Below are 23,093 nucleotides of genomic sequence, written 5' to 3'. Positions count from 1 at the left end.
GCCCTAACCTTTTTGTTTTACTCCTTGCGTTCAAAGAATAATACTTGTCTCAGTTGCTATTAGAGACAAGTATAAAACAAAATATGTTTATAATATAGATATATCATTTTCATAAACTTTTCTTCACGTCAGAAAATCATTTTACAATCAAAGTAACAATGTTAAAAAATATACTCAATATACTTAAAACATTTTCTTTGAATCCAAAACCAAAATATTTTCTATTGCAAACCTTTATTTAGCATACAATCATGCAAATATATATATATATGACCTGCCAATCAAATCTATGAGCTACTAAATTGAAAATCCTATCAACATGTTCTCTAACACATAAATGATATTGATATACTTACTAACATGATTAGCAAGAAACATATATAAAGATCATACGATACATATATTGTAATGTCCAAGACATTTTGTAGTAATTAAAACATGAAATTTGAGTAAATAATTAATTAAAGTTAATTTAGTGTTAGTAAAAATGCAAAAGAATAGTTTTAAAGTCCAAAGAAATAGAAAAGAAAAATTAGAAAAGAAAAATAAAATATAAAAGAAATTAGAAAATAAAATGAAATAAGAAAAAGAAAGAAATGAAATAAAAAGAAAAGTCAAAGTAAAGAAATAAAAATAAAAATAAAAATAAAAAAGTATATATAATATATATGTGGGGCGACCTACACCCCACATTCAAAAAAAAAAAAAAGGTCAAATGGCCATTAAATTAAAAAAAGAAAAAAAGAAAAAGAAAGGCCAAGTGGCCTTTCCAAAACAGTTGAGGCACAACCTTTTTTTAAAATATATATATATATATATATATATATATATACAAAGGCCATTCGGCCTTTGTTCCAAAATAAGGTGGATAGCGCTGCAATAAAAAGGGGGCAGGGGGCCATTTTGTCACGTGCAGTCCAGGATTCTTTGGTTTTCATCATTTTTTCTTTGGTTTTTCTTAGAAAAGCCATTATTTACGGAGATTCAACTGTCCAAACTCAAATCTGACTTCGAAAACGTGATATACTCGTAAGGATTTATATTTTCAGTGATTGTTTGGAGGCAAATAGTTAAATTCATATTTTGAAATTTTTGGTTAAATCTAGCAAAATATGAGTTTAATCTAGGGTTTTCTTTAGGTATTGTGCTACTTGGGGCTTGCTTGTGGTTCCCCAAATTTCATATCTTATTTGGGTGAATTTTAGTAAGTTTCCTAAACCCTAACTTTTGGGTGTTTAATTTTAGTTGTGTTTTTATGTAATTAACCCTTAATAAATGCTATTGGGTTAATAGTGATTTGAAGCAGTGTTTTGTGAATTGAGTAAAAATATAGAAACCCTAATTTGATGGGTTAAATTAATTTGGAGTTTTTTAAATGTTTAAAACCTAGATTGTTAATTGTGGATTAATTGTGGTTATAGTGATGATTAATCCCAAATTAGCTATGGGTTTTGTGAAAATAATTATTTAAGGGTTAGGTGCTAATGTTAGTAAAAATATATAAATAAATATGGGTATTTAGTTTAAATAGTATTTACGAAGTTAACAACAAGATTTTCTTATGAGTTAATGTTATTTTAAATGTATTAATGATTTAAGTCAATAAGTTAGTAATTATTGTAAAAACATTAGTTAATATAATTTTAGGGTTAATGTTAGTATAAAAGTGTTAATAAAAATAATTTATGGGTTAGTGTGATTAATTGCGGGTTAGTAATTAATATTATAAGTAAATAGTTAAATAGTGATTTTAATATCTAACCCTTAGTGAATACTTTGGGTTAGTATTGTTTGAGTTTTAGTTAGTGTCTAGGATTTATGGTAGACAATTGGAACCATTAAAAAAATATTATGGGTTTTCCCAACAGTTTAACCTTAAGCGATTCAAGTGCTAATTATGGTGTTAATTATTTAAAGTGCTAAATAGTTCAATGTGTTATTCCGCAGTGATACATTGCAAGGTGGCGTCTAGGAGACCTAAGCTTGATATCCGCGCAGCCAGGTGAGTATTCTACTCACTAAGGGCTCTTAGGAATTTAGATATATGAATTGCTATGTTTAGTTTAATTTGATGTTAACTCTATAATGATGATTTGGTATATGTAATTATGAACTATATTGTGAATATGATATATGTAACGCCCCAAATTTGAACCTGCAAATTCGTAAGCAGAAACCTCCGGTTTCCACGTGACATTACTACATCAGAGATAAACTCTCGCAGCGGAATATATTTTTTTCTTCTAAAGCCTTAGGTATTGATAGCATAACACATTTAGAGCTGACTGAAATACCTTGATACGTTTATTAAAAGTTACTTAGGTTTATCTTTACATCCTATATGCACACTAGGTGCATCAAAATTAGTGCCACAGGCGGCACATAAGCATATAACATAAAACATGTCGAACATGACATTGTTATAAATATTTACATGCCATAAAACAAAACACATATAAGCGCAACTAGTAATTTCTAAGCTAGCACATGATAGTTCGTTGATGGTTTCAAAAACCATCAAAACTGGCATATGGGTCCATGCCTTCATTCTCCAGATCTGCATCAGTAACTATGCAAATATGACGTCATCATATTTACATAGACAAACAAGTGAGTCATCCATTTTCATAACTAAGTTACCATCAAATTAATAACAGTTCATAAATAATATAAATGCAAGAGTTGTATGAATATGCATCGTAGTAACCATTTAGTTTGTGTTTTATGTTCATCTTACTTCAGACCTCTCGTTCTTAGGTATCCAAACCCGTTCATGTCCTTTTCCTCACACTTAAAGTCTTACCTGTTTGCACTGGAATCCTACCGGCCCCAGCATTAGTTATATATTAGGACTTTGGACTCACCCTGGGTCACTATGAACCCCCTGGATCCACTGACTAGCCTTCCTTCCACTTGCTACTACATCAGCTTGTTGATGGCTATCTCATCAGCCGTTATATTAATTGGACACAACATGCAATGCATGAACAACCACATGCAATGAACACACACCACACAGTCCTAATGAAACATAGAATCATTTCTCAGTAAGTACATCCATACTTACTCTCCTTGGTGTAGTTTCTTAGCTCCTTTTCTGTAACAAATATATACAAAGAAGATGATATATGCATCAGTCCTTTTTTCAATATTGAAAATGTGTATATTTTTACATCACTTTACTCATCGTTTTTAGTTATCAATTAAAAGGTAATTACTTCAACATGAATCCTACAACGATCCATGAGAAAATATTACAACGTTTCATGTTTAAGCACCGAAACACAGCATAATGCTCTTGGTAATATAACACTTAAACATGAATCCTAACATGATAATATTTTTATATAAAGGGATAGGGAAATTAGCGGCATAGCCACTTTGTAGGAATACAATAAATTATAAAATAAATACAGGGGATTAAACCACTCAGTAGTAACGCAATAAATGATAAAATAAATACGGGGGATCAAACCAACTCCTTAGTAACGCAATAAATGATAAAATAAATACGGGGATTAAACCACTCCGTAGTAATGGTAAAATAAATACGGGGGATTAAACCACTCCGTAGTAACGCAATAAATGATAAAATAAATACGGGGGATCAAACCAACTCCATAGTAATAAATACAAATGAAATCAAATAGTAAGGAAGAGGTGTCAAGATTTACTTACCAATTTGATTTGGAGAGAAAAATGACTTCAAGAACACCAAAGTAGTTGTGTGGTAGAAGGAGAGAAAAAGGGAGAGAAAATCAAAGCAAAAGCTTTCTTGAAAGTTGTCTAGGATTTGTGTGGAAAAACAAAGAGCCTTGCATGCTTATTTATAGTAGGAAAGTAGGGGTATTTAGGTCCAAAATGTAATAAAAGAATTAGCTTATTTGATAATGTCTTGCAAATTTGGATTTTAGAATTTTCGTCCAACTCGAGGGCAGCCTACTTCGAGAATTATTTCAATGGTCAAACCTACTCCGATTGACGTGAAATTTTGAGGGTGGATAGAGGACTTCATGACAAACATTTTCTCTTTTTGGTTCGTCCCATTTCAAGTTCGTTTTGACTTAGTTCCAATCAAGTCAAAGTTTCTGTCTATAAAGCCAAAATATCTTTTATCCACTTTCTGTGTTCACACTTGCTTTATTGATTTTTCTTTCTTGTCATGATTACTCTTGAGATATTCTATCCTTTCATCATTACTCTTGTTTTTTATACATAAATGTTTCTAGAAGCTTGGAGATATTTTTCTTGACAGTTTTTCGTTTAATATCGACAGTTGGGTTATTTAGGCTCAGGTCAAAAAGTCAACTGGTGGACTTTTTACTAACTTTTGCCACATGATATATCTTTCTTTTGTAAGCACAATGGTTTTTGAATTATCTAAATCTGAGTCTGTTTGACCTGTTTTCGGTTTAATCAAAGTTTAAAGCTTAAATGTTACTTTTAGGTTTTAAAGGGTTTTTAGGTTTTGATCTTTTAATTTTTCGAAACAACTTTAGGTTTGCTTATAAAAACATGTGGATATTGTCTCATCAACAATATCAATGATTTCTTAAGAGCTTGAAATTACTGGGCGTTACAATATATGTTGGTGAATTGATATTGAAGAATGCATGAGATTTGTATTGTGAATGGAAATGTGATAATAAGATAATATAGAGATATGCATGAAAATATATGTAAATGAGTTTGTGAGTTATTGGTTGGAGAAATTGTAATGATAAATGGATGTTTATGACATTGGAATGTATTTATGGTTATGAATTGTTGATAAAAATATATGTGATTGTGTTGTTAATTATTGGATTGAGAATTTGTGATGATAATATGACGTTGGATAGATGATTTAAGTAGCATGAGATTATGTTATAAATGTGATTGTATTGTGGAAAGTGGTATTGTTGAAAGAAAGATGTTTGAGAATACAGATGCGATAATATACATATAGTGTGGATACCTTGGTATCATGAGAATCTGTTAGTTGATAGATGGTAAGTCCAGTGTTGTAGTATCTGGCACAGTGGTAGGTCAGAGAGTAGTAGCTCTTGGCTGAAATGTGTGGTAGGCCAGAGGGTAGCAGCTCTTGGCTGAGATGTGTGGTAAGACTAGAGTTGTAGTTCTAGCACTCGTGAGAAGTGTGCCCTGCTGGTTGTAGCTTTATGGGCGGTGTTGACGGTAAGCCTAGAGTTGTAGCTCTAGCACTCGTGAGATGTGTCCCCTACGGGTTGTAGCTTTACGGGCGGTGTTATGGTAAGCCTAGAGTCGTAGCTTTAGCACATGTGAGTTGATATTCTTGAGTTCTATGTTTAAGCCTAGGGTTGTAGCCCCTAGCTGGGGATTTCGTAAAATTTGGGGTATTGCTTATGTATGCGTGGAATATTGTTAGTGGAAGCCGTGATAATATATAGTGTGTGATGAACAGCATGACTTGTACTTGATAATGTGTTGTTGTTTGTGAATAACGCTGTTAAACCCTACATGCATTTATGTTTGTGTATGTTGTATACTCAGTGAGTTTTATACTACTGAGGCCTCAGGACTTCTTATTGAGGTGGTGAACTCATACTTTCACTTATATGGATGTGGCTACCACCACAACCGTATAGATGAAGTTCCTTTGACTCCAGGTACTTCGGTCGTAGTTGATGGTGTTGTAGAAATGTACTTGGGATATTATGACTGAAGCACGCCACGACAGTTGTAATTGTTGGACCACGGGTGTCCACTATTTTATAGGTTTGGATTTGTGGCTCGTGTCACCTGTGACACTTGTATTGTTGAGTCATTATTGTTATGTAATTATTGTGTTGATAAGACTCAAACGGATAGACGTTAAATGGCTCTTTGTTGTAGTTATTTGTGATAGATGTATAAGTTGGAATTTCCGCTATTCAGGTTTATGTCTTCCGCTGCATAAATAGATTTAGGTTATACTTTGATTATCAGGTACATAATATGGGGCATGTACTATATGTTGGCCTTGCGACAAATCGTTGTGCCATTGTGAAGATCCGTTTATATTTAAGAGATTAATGTTTATGCAAATGATTTGTATTAAAAAAAAAAAATGGGTCGTCACATATATGATCATGTTTAGCAAAGTAACACATAAACACCAAAGGTCATATCATGCATACATCATTATAATTATCACATAAACATATCATCATTAAAATTACATAATGCAAGCATAGATGACAATATTTAAGAAATCCTAACTGTAGACAACAATTATTAATCTCATCAATTATAACATTTCACACAAAAGCTTTTATAAAAAGTTGTTTATTTTACCTATAGCTCTCGTGCTACCTCTAGAATTCTAGGGTCATGTCTAATAGTACTCAGAGCAAAACTGCTCTGGCACTAAACTGTAACTTACTTAAGTTCCAGTATGAAACTAAGTTTTTACCGATCCTCAGAGCAAATTGCTCTAATACCACTCTGTAATGACCTACTTTTTACAAAAAGATGTAAGTGAAAATTTCGATTTCCACGTGTCATTAGGACGTCATCACGTCATTAGAGTTAAATAATTGGCAAAAGAATATATTTTTTTCTTTAAAAACTTAGGAAACATTACACGTCAGAACTGACTGAATTACCTCATTATATTAAAATAAGAACCATTAGTGCTAATACAATAAGTACTGTTGGTACAGTTTCCGGTATGGTGACGTGTCGCCTATTGATTCGCTGCCTCCCTCAAACGTACAACCTTGATTCCTGTAAAACAACAAACAACTAGTCGGGGGTGCCGACTACGCCCACTCCGATGCCTAAGTCAGTTCAAATCAATTTCCTGGAAAGTATCTATAATCTCAAAAGCTCAGAGAGAATATATCTAATACCTGGTGTGATGGTCTTATTTATAGGCTGGTAGTTGCAGTCCTACTGGAATTCTCGAAGCCCAGTTGAACTAGGAGTTTGAGTCCTAGTCTGGTTGCACCTTAACCTTATCTTCAGGGAATTTGAATAAGGCTACCGAGTCCAAATTGAATTGCATTCGTACCTCTTTAATCTTAATTCTACGTTACTAGCTATCTTATCCAGTTAATAATGGGATAGAGGCTTATCCCTGATCTTCTGGGATATTGGCCTTATCTCACTCTAAGACAATTGTAACACACTTTGACCAACGCCCGAGGTGATAATATCTGAGACATGTTCGCTCCGAAAGGACTAGGAGATCTCAGAATATTGCCGCACCGTAACAGGGTTGTGGAAGATCCGAGGTGTTATCATACCGAGGCCATCTTATCCGAGGTGTTATCATACCGAGGCAATCTTTGTATACCGGGTTGTGATTGAACTTCCCGAATGGTCTCGTAGCTTCTGTCAAATCTCCGAGGCATAAATATCTGAGATATGTTCACTCCGATCAGACTAGGAGATCTCGGGATATTTCATACCGTTACTGGGTTCGATAGGACCGATGCATCATTATACCTAGACGATCTTCTTCTACTGGGTCGTAACAAATGTCCGAGATGTAACATCGAGATGTTTCAAGATTAGGATCCACGTGTCCTCGGGGTTAATTTTATCCCCAACAAGTACAATTAGAAATACCGTATGTACCACATGCGACACTTAATAATAATAAAAGGTCTCATTCTTAAACATATTAATCCTGACTCCGTCCTTCGTCCTGACCTGCATAAACTTGCATGTGATTGTGGTTAACACCAAAATCTCATACTGTCGGAACAGTGAGTCAACTGCATCCCATAATATAACGACATATTAATACATTTAACAATACACAATATTAACATGATGTAATGACATAATCATATGTAGTCTTTTTAACACTTTCTTTATTAATACCGTGTACTGTAACCATCCTTTTTCCTTTATTGAACATTGGGGACTTTAACCCTCCTTTTGATACCGTGGACTTTAACCCTCCTTTTGTTACCGTGGACTTTAACCATCCTTTTGATTCTTTCATTCATCCCTTAAGACTTAAAACTTCAATACTTCTTGTTAACAGATTCATATCTCATGGCAGTATAATATGCAATGCCATTTATATCACATACCAACCACAATATAATCAACATCATTGCATAATCAAACAAACCAATCACATAATCAAACAAACCACATTCCTAGTAAGTATTCTAGAAAACACTTACCTACATATATGCCTAAACAATTGCATACCATCAAACAAACCCATATATCATCATATTAAAAGACTCAGTATCATTCCCAGTGAGTGGAATAATCACAGTAATTCTTCTGGCTTCAGAAAATGTTCACAGATATAATCACTACAATATACATATATAATACAAGCAAACCGTGAATTAGTATAATTCAATAAACATATATTTTAACCCTATACTCATTTCTGATTTCATAATCCTATTATTATTTTGAAATAGTAACGGCATATAAAATCCTTCAATTATAATGCCACATATTTCGCCTGGGCATTATAACTGTGTTTATTATTACATTATCAAAATACCCTATTTATCGAAAATGATTCTTTTTACTCAGGCATCGCAACGACATGAATCATACTTCAATTCGTCCACTTTGAAAACCTTATTTTTAAAACATAACTTATAACATCAAAGAATAAGAATCTTATCCAAAATACCTAAAATATCTTTTTAGGATATTTTGTAAAATATCTCAAAATATCTCAAAATATTTTTTTTGAGATATTTTGTAAAACTTACTAAAAGCAATATTCCTTTTCTCTTAATCTTTTCTTATTCTGCTCTACCACTTATGACATAAAAACCAACTTAAGGGCTTTACAAACTTACCTCAAATATCCCTAGGATATCTTGTGAAATACACAACACTCCCACACACTAGATCCGGCCAAAGAGTGTGATGGGGATGATCCTATTTCATGTTTTCCTTCCTTTCTTCAACCCCACCGAACACACAAACACATAAGAGAGAAAAGAGGGAGTTACAAAGAGATTTGAACAACCAAATGCACAAAGAGAGGAAGATTGATCCTTCCCTACTGTCACATACAAACCAATAGGGAAAAGAAATGAACTTCTTCGTATTGTTGTTAAACAAGAATAATAAAACCAAATGAGAAGAGTAAAGAGAACTCACCAACTTCTGACCCGTGAGAGAGAAGAAGAAGTTCTTCTTTGATGCAATTCCAATTAAAGAGAACTAGAGGAAGAGCTAGAGAGCTTCTTCCTTTCTCTTGATGCAACCCAACCAAAAGAGAAGAAGAGAGAGTTGCAAAAATAAGAGAGAAGCCGAAAGAAACCAAAGGAGAAGAAGAAATGTAAGCATGAATGAAGGGTGCTCCTTTTATACTGAATTGGATGGTCAAGATCTCTTGGATCAAAACTGATCCAAGGGTTGTAAATCGACCTTGGAGAACAAGTTGATAGTGGATAAGCTATTTTGGTGAGTCATTAATCAATAGTGAGAGGAAGAGAAAAGAAACGTAAAAGAGGGGTTGAACCTTGATGACTCATCTTATCTCAAGGAATAATCATCATTGTTTTGATAATATCCCATCTTATCTTCAAGGAATATCAATGATTACACTATGACTCATCACAAGAAAAGATAAGGGAAGATAAAAGTAGTGAGTTATGTGCGTAGAAGAGGGCTTCACTTAGCATAGGTGACTCACCCATCTAAAAGGAATATTAATTATAGCTAAGAGTGACCCATCTCTTATCCAAAAGGAATAATAATCATTACTTATAAAATATCATTTATCTCTATCTAACTAAATCAAATAGTTTTCTAACCAAATCCTTTGTGATTAAGTTTTAATGACTAAGATTGATCAAGAATTGATCAATGGCTATAGAAATGTGGAGCTGGACTATGAATCATCAAATGAAATGATGATTATATTTGATAAATATCAAAATACAGGTATTCGGATGAGAATCTGATATCTGCAGAAAGTCGCTCGATCGACTTTGAAGATTAATTAACACTGTGAGGAAATCGCTCGATCAATTAATGTCCATTAATATAAAATCGCTTGATCAATTATTATGTCAATCAATCGATTCTGGCTTTTATTAAATCGTTTGATTTCTTCATCGCACGATCGATTTTTGGAACATTCTATAATCGCTCGATCGATTTAGATTTGATTTAATTTCTAATCCATTTTAACTCCCATACATTTATACATATATTTCCAATAAATATTGAATCTCTTAAATATTTATTCCTAAATAGACGAATATATATATATATATATATATATATATATATATATATATATATATTATTCTTATTATTAGGCCTTAAATCATATTTTAAGATATTTTATTCAATATCTTAAAATACGGGGTGTTACATACTGAGACTTCAATAGTATACTAATCACTGAGTTTTCGTAAAGAACCGACTTTTTTTTTGTCTTATGATTACAATATCAGCTACTCACTTTTATAAACTTCTTTCCTTGAAAACATGTAGCTAATAGAGTAAACACTGACCTTTAGAAAACATTAAAGCATACTAAGTAGCTGGGAACTTATATAGAAATTCATTTCTTTGGATGCATCTACATATAGACCCGTCTACAATAATACTTTTATGATTCAGTGGCTTAAACATATGTATACACGATGACTCCCATATAGATTCATGTATACACACAGGCCTTAGCTGAAAAACAATGGCACCTTGCCTACTATACAGAGACGCAAGTATTTATGCTTAAGTAATATCGGTATCTCAACACATTGATGCTCGAAGGCATATCTATATGGAGGCATAATATCCCCAAGCTTTGCTAACACTGGCATTTCAATACAATGAAGCTCAGTGGATTTTAGAAACAATAAAACAAGGCATTCTGCTCAACTATACAGAGGCATTTGCATTTCCAGAAATAGATAACACCATGCCTAATACATTGAAGCTTAGTGACTTTGAACGTTAGTTGATCATGCGAGCATTAGAGTGGAACTCTAATATGCAAGCACGTCTTTGCTAAAGAACAAATAACAGTTGCCTATCTATACATAGACATTGCATCTCTAATTCTAAGCAATGTGAACATCTAGGTACATCCAAACTTAATGCTTATAAAACATGCAACCAATCGATAAAAATATACATATGTTCTTTGCCATTAAAACTCATATGCATACTAATACGTCTAGCATAAAAACTACAATATTCTATATCATGAAAACATCACACAATTTAAACCATGCTATGCATGCTCATAATAGTCTTATTATTATTTGCGAGGCTTACCTACTAGTTCTTTATGAGGCTTACCCTCTCTTTATTATGGGGCTTACCCCGAGTTATCTTTGTGAGGCTTACCCTCTCTTTATTATAGGGCTTACCCTCGAGTTCTTTATGAGGCTCACCCTCTCTTTATTATGGGGCTTACCCCCGAGTTATCTTTGTGAGGCTTACCCTCGAGTCTCTATGCTCATACTTTATGTTTTACTATAAATCAATCAATATGCATCTTTAACAATTCACTTTCTATAATTAAATCCTGTTAGTATTTTAAATTGGCTACATTCTGGAAAACCAAAAACACTTTATGTAATGGTTACATTTTTAACAAGATGATCGGTGTTTATTCAGAGTCTTCATGTTTTCAGACAATGTTCAAATCAAAGCTTGTGACTGATCAAAAGCTTCTAGAAGATGTCCATGAAAAGTTCTTGCAAATTTCAAAGCCAAATCAACTGGTTCCTGTGCAACCGTTCGGACGAGCCTTTGAAGGCGTCCGAACGCCCCATAGTGTCTTACAGATAACGATGAAGATGTTCGGATGTCAGAGAGATGCTAGGTCAATCATTGTTCAACACGAAGTTGGATTTTAGAAGTCGACACTGATTGGAAAGTCTCTGCAAGCTGTCCGGACGACGTGGCAACACGTCCGAACGCTGTCCAACATATTCAAAATATTCTAGTGTTCCATTCGAACGCAGAAAGGAGTTATAGCGAAGACCATCTGGACGCTCGGTCAAGCCGTCCGGACGCGGACCTGATAAAGATAAAATTACGCTGTTTCTGAATGGATATTGCAGAAAACCGTCTAGACGTGGCTAACTTCTGTTCGAATGCTCGACAACTAGAGCCTGAATCTCAGCAATTTTAGGTTTCCTATAAGCCTATGAATATAGGTCCCTATGCTTGTATTTTGTACAAAATTCTGTAGCGCCCCAAATTTTAAGTAATTAAAATAAATGTCTTAAATTAGAATTTAAGACTGAGTAAAATAGACAAATCTAGAATTGACGTTCGATTCTCAAGACTTGATGCTCGAACGGCTTAATATTGTTGGAAACAATATTCACATTGATTAGTTAATAAAATACGCGGCTTAAGCACGATATGTTAATCCCCGATAAATAATAAGGAATACATGGATATTTATGAAAATAAATATTCATTGGTCTTATTATTTATAAACTGTAATTTTATAAATGAAGAATAATATTATTATACTCTAATAATATTATGGGACTAATTAATAGACAGATTGAATTAATCAATGGATTAATTGATGCGATAATATTATCGAATAATATTAATGTGTAATATTTACTGTGTACAATGTTATTTATGGTGTTATAATATTACCGATGAAACGAACTAGACACAAAACGGACTTAGATTGTAATCTTGATAAGTTATACATATTGGTGAAGACCCAATGTAAAAATATCCACAAATCTTTCTCAAGATATTTTTACAGGAGATATTATTATGAAAGAGATATTTTATAAACTTAATGATTAAGAAAAAAAATAATATCTACTGATATTTTATAAAGTCATCATTTCATTTGAAGACTCAGCATCATGACTCATCACTGTCATGATTACTGCAGTGACTCACCCTGTGACTCACTCTCTACACTGCCTACACAACCGGTTCTTCTTCCTTCTTCTTTTCTTATCTTTTCTCTTCTCCTTCTTTCTTCTTCCTTCTTTCTTCTTCTTTCTTTCTTCTCGCACGAACACAGAAAGGCAAGAGAGAGAGACAGAGAGCCCGAGAGGAGAGGAACAGAGAGATGCTGAGAGAGAGATTTAGGGAGATTGAGAGAGAGATGAGAGTCTGAGAGAGAGAGAGACTGAACGGAGAGGGAGAGAAATCAGGAAGATCGGACCCGATCTTCCGGTGGACGAGCTAGGTGATGCCGGCGAGACCAGGGAACGCCGGTGACTCGATTTCCGGCCGATGCTACCGGTGGGTCAACTCCGGTGGTGCCTAGGACGGGAAAACCGACGAACCTAGGAGCTTGGACCCGCGACCCGTGAGCCAAACCCGACGAATCCGGGAGAAACCGTGTGACACGATCCTTCCGGAGGTCCGATCCTCTATGTCCGGCGGACCCAGTAGTGGTTTTCGGTGAGCCCGTGACCTATGTGTGCAACCCAGCCGAACCCCGAAGCCCCGTGACCTAAAACCCGAACCTGTGACCCGAAGACCTGGTTCTTCAAAGCGTTTTCCGGCGACTTTTCCAACAGAATCAGTGGCTTTTCCGGTGGATTTGCTATGAAAATCCTTGAGGTAATTTCTTATAACCTATGATGAATTATTCTGGGATTGATTTGATTATTATGGAATTAGGGTTTGATGATTTTGGGGGTTTTCTATGGATTGATTAGGGGATTTTATTGATTAATGATGGGGTATTTTTGGATGTTGATTTTCCTATTTTGTGTTACTGTGATGTTGGGATCTCTGAGTATTGGCTGTGTATTGGGGCTGGTTGTGTGTCAGCAGTGGCTATTGGAGTGATTAGCCGATTGTCCATGGTGGTTGTTTTGTAGGGTTTTTCCTTGTTGACCGAATGGCTTTTTGGATGGGATCCTTTGTTTTGTTGTTGTTGGCCATATGGTGTTTTGGAGATTGTTGATGCCTTTTTAGGGGTGATTCTAGTTGATATTTGTTGATCTTTTGGATGTGCGTTTACTGTGCCAGTTGGATTTATGTATAGCATGATGTTTCTTTGAGTTTAGGTTGTTTGATCAAATTTGTGGGTTTGAGCGATTATGTGGAAGTTGGTAATTAGTTACTTGGTATTTTACTGTGTACCTTTGCTGCCTTGGTAATGAGAGATTTGATGAGTTGGCTGATTAAGTTAATAAGTGTAGAGGTTGTTGATTTTCTGATTATAAGTTTTGTTATTGAATTTAGTGATGTTGAAGATTGGACCGATGGTATTGATAGGATGATTTTGGTGTATTTATTGTGGTTGGCTGTATATGGGCTGATTTGTAGTTGTTGGAAATGTTTTTTGTAACTAATGTAGTTGGCTGAGTACTAATTTGATGATTTATAGTATTTGTTAGAGGGATCCTATGTTTTGGAGGTTAATGAAATATAATATGTTTTGGATTAACAACTGTGATGTGGGTTAAAGTTTGATGAAATAATCCTAGGCTTATTTAGGATTGTTATTAGATTTGGTTCAATTATCAAATGTTAATTTATGTGGAGTTTTATCCTAAAGATGTTAATAATTTGATAATGGTATTTTAAAAGGAATTCTTTTAAAATGAAAAGGGTTGAACATTATGTTAATAAGTTTTATAATCTAAGGGAAATATATGATTTGTTATTAAATTGTTATATGGTTTAAATATGAAAACATGTTCATATGTTGAGTTCTCTTTAATTATAATTATGTTCAATCATCTTTTCTGTTTGGTTGTGTATTATGGTTGAAAGCTTTTGAAGTTGACATTGTGATATTAATATCTTACTAGAAATATGCATAGGTTTCTTTATGACTGAATTATCTATACTTTAGAAATTAAGTTTGGTATTTTGGCTGTGTTCCTTTTTATGATGGAAATGTGATAGTAAATTAGTATATTTTAAAAAGAGCTGATTTTGGTGTCTTTCTTGGCCAGTTGTATATGTATGCATATAGAAATGGCTAGGTCTTGTTAGAAGTTTTAGTATTTTTATAGAAATAAGGATTATGGTATTAATGTTTGGAAATTAACATGTTGAATTCTGGTCATGATGATTGCTTCTATGTATGCATATATGTGACTTTAGGGTTCATGTTTAGGCATGAATTTCTAAAAGAAATGATATTAACCTTCTATGCATATATATATATATATATATATATATATATATATATATATATATATATATATATATGTATTTGCTGCAGATGATGAATTGTGACTGCATGAAAAGGCTGTAAGTATAAATTACTTACTGAGGGTAGCACTGGATTTCAATAGTGTTGTGTTTATGTTTTATTTTAATTGGATGCGTGTGACTGATTATTGCATACTGTTAATAATCGACCTATTAATATTGGAGTCAACGTCTCCAAAGGTTCAGGATGGGAATAGTGCCTGAAACCGATAACCATAATAAATCATATTGGAGTCAACGTCTCGCAAAGTGCTAGTAAATGGTGAGGGATTGATTCTTAGAAAGACACTGACCGGGGGAACGACCCTTATAACAGAGGAGTGTAATGACTATATTGAACTGTTAAACTTTGCATAGAAAACTATCACTACATCATTATGTTATCTATGTTCCTTAAATAACGCATAAATCATGATGTTGTTGAATGACAGTTAGCTCACTTATGGAACTATGGGATTGTGGTTGTAACCACCTTCTCATAGATGTTTACACAGGTTCTGAAGATTATGGAATGGATTAACTGCTAGCTTAAGAGATTTAAAGCTATTGTAGTTAGGATTCTAGTGCTTTGTACTTGTAAATGTTTATATTATTTTGTATGTAACATGTTTAGGAATTTACTTGTATTTAATAAGTTCCATGTATGCTTTAGTGTTTTATGTGACACATGTTTCTTTGTAATCAGTGTAAAGGATTTTTAATGTATGTCTAGAGGAATGTCAGTTAAAGCTCTGAATGTATTGTAAGGGAATTGCCCTGACGTTTGTAAAAAAAAAAAAAGATATTCGTATTTTCCACTGCTAGATTTATCATCTCTGAATGGTTAATGACACGTAATTATCCAGATATAATTACTTTCGCTTTTTTGTAAAAAGCGGGTCGTTACAGAATTCGACATTGAATTCCATAATGCTTTAAGAGGGTGTTTAGGGAGAATCGAAGATCCGCTAGCTCTCAAGCCGTTGCCGGTGTGTGCTCAACTGTTTGTGTGAAGTCTATCTTAGGGGTCGGCCCTAAGGTAAAGGAATCCATAAAAAACCCTTTCAGGTAGAAGATCTGGTTGGGAAGCGTTCACGATAGGCTTCGTGTCAAAGTTAAAGGTATGACTACTGCATAAGGGTATGTGAGTACGAGTGTCTTGTAACTAGCTTTGTTTTTGGATAGTGGAGTTCCTGGGTTTGGTTGCCCCGAAGTGGTTTTTTTTCTCTTCATAGAGTTTTCACTTCATAACAAATATCTTGTCTTATTTAAATTCCGCATTTAAGATATTTTGTTGCACACAAACACACACACTTTGGTTAAATTAGAAGTCAATAATTATTAACAATTGGTATTAGACCTTGGTACACTCTGTTTTTTGATTTATTTCTTGAGTGTATTCATTTGACTTTTGTTTTTATTATTGTTTTAATGTCTCAAAATCTTAATTCAGTTCCGCCCTTTGATGGGACAAACTATGGCTATTGGAAAGCTCGTATGTGCTTCTTTTTAAAATCAATTGACGTCTGGAAAATTGTTGAAACTGGTTGGATTAAACTAGAAGAAACAGACAAAATTTATGTTACCCAAACAAGCCCACGGCTCTCCAATGATAAAGCCCTCCATGCTCTATGTCAAGCACTTTCACCATCTGAATTCGCTAGAATTTCAAATTGTGAAGTTGCTAAAGATGCATGGCAAATTCTAGAAACAATATATGAAGGTACAAAACTGGTGAAATCTGCTAAGCTTCAAATGTTGATTTCTAAATTTGAAGAGATTAAGATGCTAGAAGAAGAGACCTTTAGAGAGTTCTACACTAAGATTAGTGACCTAAGAAACTCGATGGTGAGTCTTGGGAAGCAAATCTCGGATGTAAAACTCATCCGAAAGATACTAAGATCGTTGCCTGAGTGTTTCAGGATTAAGGTGACAACTATAGAAGGAAGCAAAGATCTGGAGGAGATGAAGATTGAAGAACTGGTAGGACCTCTTCAGACATATGAATACTCCTTACCTCTAGTCAGAAAGGTAAAGACAACTGCCCTCAAGGCATCTAAGGCATCCAAGAAGAAATCCAGAGTCTCATCTAATGAAGACTCTGATATTGATGAAGATGCAGTGGCAATGTTAGCCAAGAACTTCGAGTGGTCTATGAAGAATAATAAATTCAAGAAGAAGTTCTCTGATAGACTAAGAAAGGCTCCCCACACAGTTGAGTCAGAAGAAGCAAAGAAGAAAGGTCCAAGGGGTCCCCAATGCTTCGAATGTTTAGGTTTCGGGCACATCAGGACTGAATGTACAATTCTGAAGAAATTAAAAAGGGAAAGCCTTTAATGCAACTCTAAGCGATGATTTTGAGAAGGAAGAAGAAACTCCTGAGGAAGAAAAATTCCTGGCCTTCGTGGCCCCACATGAAGAAAATGAGGGTTCTCAATCTTAGTACTCTGAGAATAGTGAAGAAGAAGATATGCAGTCAGCCTATCAACTTTAATATGTAGAGTTCTTAAAGCTGAGGGAGAAATACAAGCAACAGGTACTAGAGCTAAACAGCCTCAGGACTGAGAATACCTCTATGCTAATAAAGATTAATGATTTAGAAGAGAGGCTTCTGGAGACACAGTTGCAACTGGAGAGAGTCTCAGACGAGAAGCTTAATCACATGCTATCTATTCAGAAGTGCCCAACCGACAAGACTGGACTCCGGTATGTTCCTCCTTCTACTTCTGATATTCCTTCTACCTCCCAGACTATTTTTATGAAGCCGGTTATTCCCGAGTCTCCACCCTCAATCGTGGATAAGGGAAAAACTGTTATGGATGGGGAAGTACCAGTCATCCCTCAGCCTTCGGCCAAGCTTCCTATCAGAAGAAAGCCTCTCACATGCCATCACTGTGGCGAGCCAGGGCACATCAGACCTAACTGCCCACATCGTCAAGTTCAGAGGAAGAAAAAATGGTAGGCTCCTAAGACTCCCATGTGTCTCCAATGTGGAGTTAGCAGTCATATGAGACCTAGGTGTCCTCCACCTAAGCCACCCAGGCATTATAGATCTCCGCCCAAAAATCATGTTCCAAAGCATCAGCAGCTGCAGAAGCCTACTCAAGCAACAAAGACTTGGGTCCCCAAGAAGCTGTATATGGAAGAACAGAAGACTGCAGGAAGGGAAATCTCCTATGAAGGAACATCTTCCGTCAGTTCCTTTCATGCAAGATCTGGTCAGATTTCTGGCACTACAGCTAAAGAAGGAAGGACTGGACAAGAAATAGGACACCCACCCCCCGAGGGGGAGCGGACCTACCCAGTAGGTAAGGTCACACATGCCTAGGATTTTGGTTCCTAAATCCTAGAGCATGACAGGTACACTTGTATAGCATTTTTATATTGCATCTTATGAAATCTTTGCATGTTGTTATGAAACAATTTTTTATCCCTATATTCCCTTTTGTTTGTCTTGAGGAAATTCTGCAGGTATTAAATAGGGATGATAGAAAAAGCACGTTGAGCGGCTGCTTTTCTATCATGGTACTATCAAACCCCTCTCCTTGAGGTCAAGTTTGCTTTTACCTTACATGCTTGTACTATACTATCCTATTTATTGTGAAGCATGTGTTTTCTTTTTTTCTTTTTTTTTAAAAAAATGGGGGGGGGGGGGGGGGGGGGGAGAGAGAGAGAGAGAGAGAAAGGATGCAGAGTTTTGTTGTTCCATTATATAGCTTATAGATATCTTATGTATGTTTAATTGATGCCTCAGTTTTTGATGCATTTTTTCTTTTGCCTTCATATAACTGAGAGTTTTTCTTGATATCTGCAAAGTTTCCCAGTGGCATCCATACTAGATAGTTACTTTTCTCATGCGATAAATAATGTGCACTTTCCAAGGCTCCCTTAAGGTATTTTTTTTTTCTCTCCTCTGACTTTTAGCTTCTGGAAATTTTAAATGAGAGAGATTTTTTTAAGATGGTCAAATTGACCAACTCGCTAGTTGAACCTAGAACCCATAAATTATGGTATTTTTTCTAAGTTGTAGCACCAAGTGAAAAAAGGCATTCAAAACTGAATAAAAATGGATAAATAAAAAGATCCACTGCATTTATGCTATAAATCTGTTCTTTAATTTGTCCCTGAAGAAACAGTTAGTGACCAAATCATTGCGGAAATAGACGGTCACTAAAGGACAAAAGGAAAAGAAAAGTGCTGCAACTTATAGGGAGTGTATCAGATGAGGGTGGCTAGGTCCTAGTAGTAAAATAAGGTTTGACTTTTGACCAATCTAAATATTGATTTTCTCTCTTCTTTGGAAAATCCGGGTGATTTAAGTCATATCAGTGAACTTCGTACTTTATTGAGAAAGCCGTCACACACACACACACACGCATTGCTTGAGTTAATTTTTCTATTGAAAACTGTCTTTCTGCAAGGAAATTTTTGTGTTTATTGAATCCCAACTCTCAATTATATCTTGGTATATTTTTGAAATGCTAATTGAATTGGGATATCAGTTTTATATACATGTGTGTTCTGGAAATTATTCGGGAAATATTTTTCTATTATTTTTTTTCCTCTCTTTTTCATATTTTTAGTGAAGCTTCCGGACGATGGTTCTAGCTGTCTGGACGGTAGGGTTGATTCGTCCGGACGTCCATTCTTTTTGTCCGAACGAGCGTGTTTGTGCGATCTCTTATGTGGCACTATGTCCGGATGTCACTTAAGTTCCATCCGGACGGTGAACCTTGTAGGGTTAAATCGCATTCTCCCTGGCGCCGCACGTCACTTTCTCTTTTCTCTTTGTTTTTGTTTATTGTCTTGTGTTTTTTCCTTGTGATTTTTATGCGTATTTCCCACGTGCACGTGTTTTCTTTGCAATTTATCTCCTCCCCAGGTATGTTTGTCTATCTTTTTATTATTTTATTTTAAGATTTTATGCTTAAAATAGGTTGTTTTGGGGATTATCATACTTTGCGATTAATATGATTCATTGCTCTTTTTATTATTGTTCGGGTTGAGATTTTGACATATTTTGGTATCTTTCTATTGTTTGGGTTGTGTTTATGTAGTTGTATTTTTGGAATAGTCATGTTTACAGCCATCATAATGCCCAAATTTTTTCTAGACTAACAGAAATTAATGCTTTCATGGATTTGTTTATGTGATTGTTTTTAGCCCAGGAAATATGTCTTTAGACGACTCTCCTCCCTGAGTCAGGCAAAGAACTGAAGAGTCAGTTGCTAACAGGTTGCACCGCACACAATCAAGATAGGTCCTATCAGAGCAGAATCTTCTCCCCGCAGATTTGAGAGATCCAGTTATGCTCCTCATCGCTTAGATGCTACTGGAGAACAACTGGGAGTATCTGTACAACTGTGCCTGCCTGGCCTTTCATATACTGGTACGGGAGTTCTATGGCAACATGATCATCATCCAGGAGGATGACAGAGGACTCATTATGCAAACCATGGTCAGAGGACAGCCGATTCAGATTGATCCACAGCTTATCAGTGATGTGATCAGAATTCCAATGTTACCAGTCTCTGGAGTTCCTTTTCCTGATGAGGCTCCCAGCATTGATTTCCTGCATAATTTCTTTGGGACGAGACCACAGAGAGAAGACAAGTCCCACTCCCAAATCAACATCTGTGCTTTTGCTCCTATGCACTGATTTTTAGCAAAGGTTGTAGTGACAAACCTTTAGCCTCAAGCTCGTCGGAGTGAGCTTACTCTCAAAAAGGCCACCCTTCTTTATGCCATAGTGATGCAGACTCCTTTTTGTTTGTGCAAGCACATCTTGCACACCATGCTCGAGGTTCGAGACGAGAAGAACACGAGTCTATCTTTTGGGTGTTTAATCACTCAAATTTGTCTTCAGGTTGTGACAGATATTTCAGACTCTGAGCCCAGATCATGGATTCCAGATCCTTTTAGCATTCAAACCCTCATGAAGTCGAATGCGTAGTTGCGGCATGAGGCTCAAGGCGGTGTTCCTCAACCTCCACCAATTCCCCCACCAGCATCATCAACACAGGTTATTCCCCCTACTTTTGATATAGAGGCTGCATTTACTCAGCTTATGTCATCCATGGGAGCTCTCCAGCGTGAAGTTAATCTTATTGGAGAGCGTGTTGAACAATGTCAGATTGACATCAGGGAGTGCCTGCAGTGCCATCACCCGAAGCCTGATGATGAGGACTAATTTTTTGATGTTTGTATTCGAGCAATTTTAAATTCGTACTGACATTGTGTATAACTTATTAAACACTTATGGTTTTAACTAATACTCTATTTACCCTTTATCACTGTGTGACAAAAAGGTGGAGTATTTTTTGGGTTTATTTTGGTATTTAGACCGGGAATATATTTCCAAACCGGTCAAGTGTTTTTGTCCCAGAATGGCCAAAGGGGGAGTTTGTTAGTATTTTAAATTGGCTACATTCTGGATAACCAAAAATACTTTATGTAATGGTTGCATTTTTAACAGGATGATCAGTGTTTATTCAGAGTCTTCATGTTTTCAAACATTGTTCAAATCAAAGCTTGAGACTGATCAAAAGCTTCTAGAAGATGTCCATGAAGAGTCCTTGCAAATTCCAAAGCCAAATCAACCGGTTCCTGTGCAACCGTCTGGACGAGCTTTTGAAGGTGTCCGGATGCCCCGCAGTGTCTTACAAATAACGATGAAGACGTCCGGACGTCAGAGCAACACCGTCCGGACAATAGGTCAATCATTGTTCAACACGAAGTTGGATTTCAAAAGTCGACACTGATTGGGAAGTCTCTGCAAGCTGTCTGGATGCTGTCCAACATATTCAGAATATTCCAGTGTTCCGTTCGAATGCAGAAAGGAGTTATAGCAAAGATCGTCCGGACGCTCTGTCAAGCTGTCCGGACGTGGACCTAATAAAGATAGAATTACGCTGTTTCAGAATGGATATCGCAGAAAACCGTCTAGACGTGGCTAACTTCCGTCCGGACGCTCGACAGCTAAAGCCCGAATCTCAAAAGTTTTAGGTTTCCTGTAAGCCTATAAATAGAGGGCCTTAGGCTTATATTTTGTACAGAATTCGACAGTAAATTCCATAGTGCTTTGAGAGGGTGTTTAGGCAGAATCAAAGATCCACTAGCTCTCAAGCCGTTGCCGGTGTGTGCTCAACTATTTGTGTGAAGTCTATCTTAGGGGTCGGCCCTAAGGTAAAGGAATCCATAAAAAATTCTTTCAGGTGGAAGATCTGGTTGGGAAGCGTTCACAATAGGCTTTATGTCAGAGTTAAAGGTATGACTACTGCATAAGGGTATGTGAGTACGAGTGTCTTGTAACTAGCTTTGTTTTTGGATAGTGGAATTCCTGGGTTTGGCTACCCCGGAGTGGTTTTTTTCACTTCATAGAGTTTCCACTTCGTAACAAATATCTTGTCTTATTTAAATTCCGCATTTTAGATATTTTGTTGCACACAAACACACACACTTTAGTTAAATTAGAAGTCAATAATTATTAACAAATCCCAACCACAACACACATTCAAACACTTCAAATCAATTCAACACTCTTCATTCAAGCACCATTTCATAAACATCATTGATATAATTTGAACATAATCGGAACCACTCAATTCTTCTAAAAAGCATATACTTAACATTACGTCGATTCGTTTATGTAAAATAATATATATTTTGCAATTCTATAACATACTTAAAAATAATAGTTCTTAGTGAGTGGAATACTCGCATGGGCTACGTGATTAATAAGCTCAACTAGGCTTCCTAGATAACTTTATGCAATGTGCCACAATAACAATAACACATTGCACATTACTAAATATTTCTCTAACACCAACTAATATTTAGCTCTTTAAATCACCAAAAAGCTAACCCATGGAAACCCATCGAATTTCTAGGGTTCCAAACATATACCCATAATATAAAAATACTAAACTAACCCAAATACCACTAACCCAAAACATTTACTTAGGGTTAGACAGTAAAATCATAATCTAGAC

At 35.5% G+C, this 23,093-nt stretch overlaps 1 long non-coding RNA gene across 6 annotated transcripts; it reads left to right on the top strand.

Annotated features, from left to right (window-relative positions):
• Positions 1-877: 877 nt before the first annotated feature.
• LOC133854899 (uncharacterized) lies at positions 878-21,595 on the top strand. Of its 6 annotated transcripts, XR_009896878.1 has the most exons (5): positions 878-1,029; positions 1,140-1,204; positions 1,948-2,002; positions 15,134-15,162; positions 15,606-16,236. It is a non-coding gene; the product is annotated as an uncharacterized LOC133854899 (long non-coding RNA). The 6 variants fall into 6 exon arrangements; XR_009896881.1 differs by lacking the exons at positions 15,134-15,162; positions 15,606-16,236 and adding an exon at positions 20,266-21,595; XR_009896877.1 differs by lacking the exon at positions 15,134-15,162 and having other exon boundaries at positions 15,606-15,632.
• The last annotated feature ends 1,498 nt before the right edge of the window (positions 21,596-23,093 follow it).

The sequence above is a fragment of the Alnus glutinosa genome, chromosome 13, assembly GCF_958979055.1.
Source record: "Alnus glutinosa chromosome 13, dhAlnGlut1.1, whole genome shotgun sequence".
Classification (NCBI taxonomy): Eukaryota; Viridiplantae; Streptophyta; class Magnoliopsida; order Fagales; family Betulaceae; genus Alnus; species Alnus glutinosa.
Note: the sequence above shows the minus strand (reverse complement) of the source record. Positions and strands in the feature narration are given on the sequence as shown.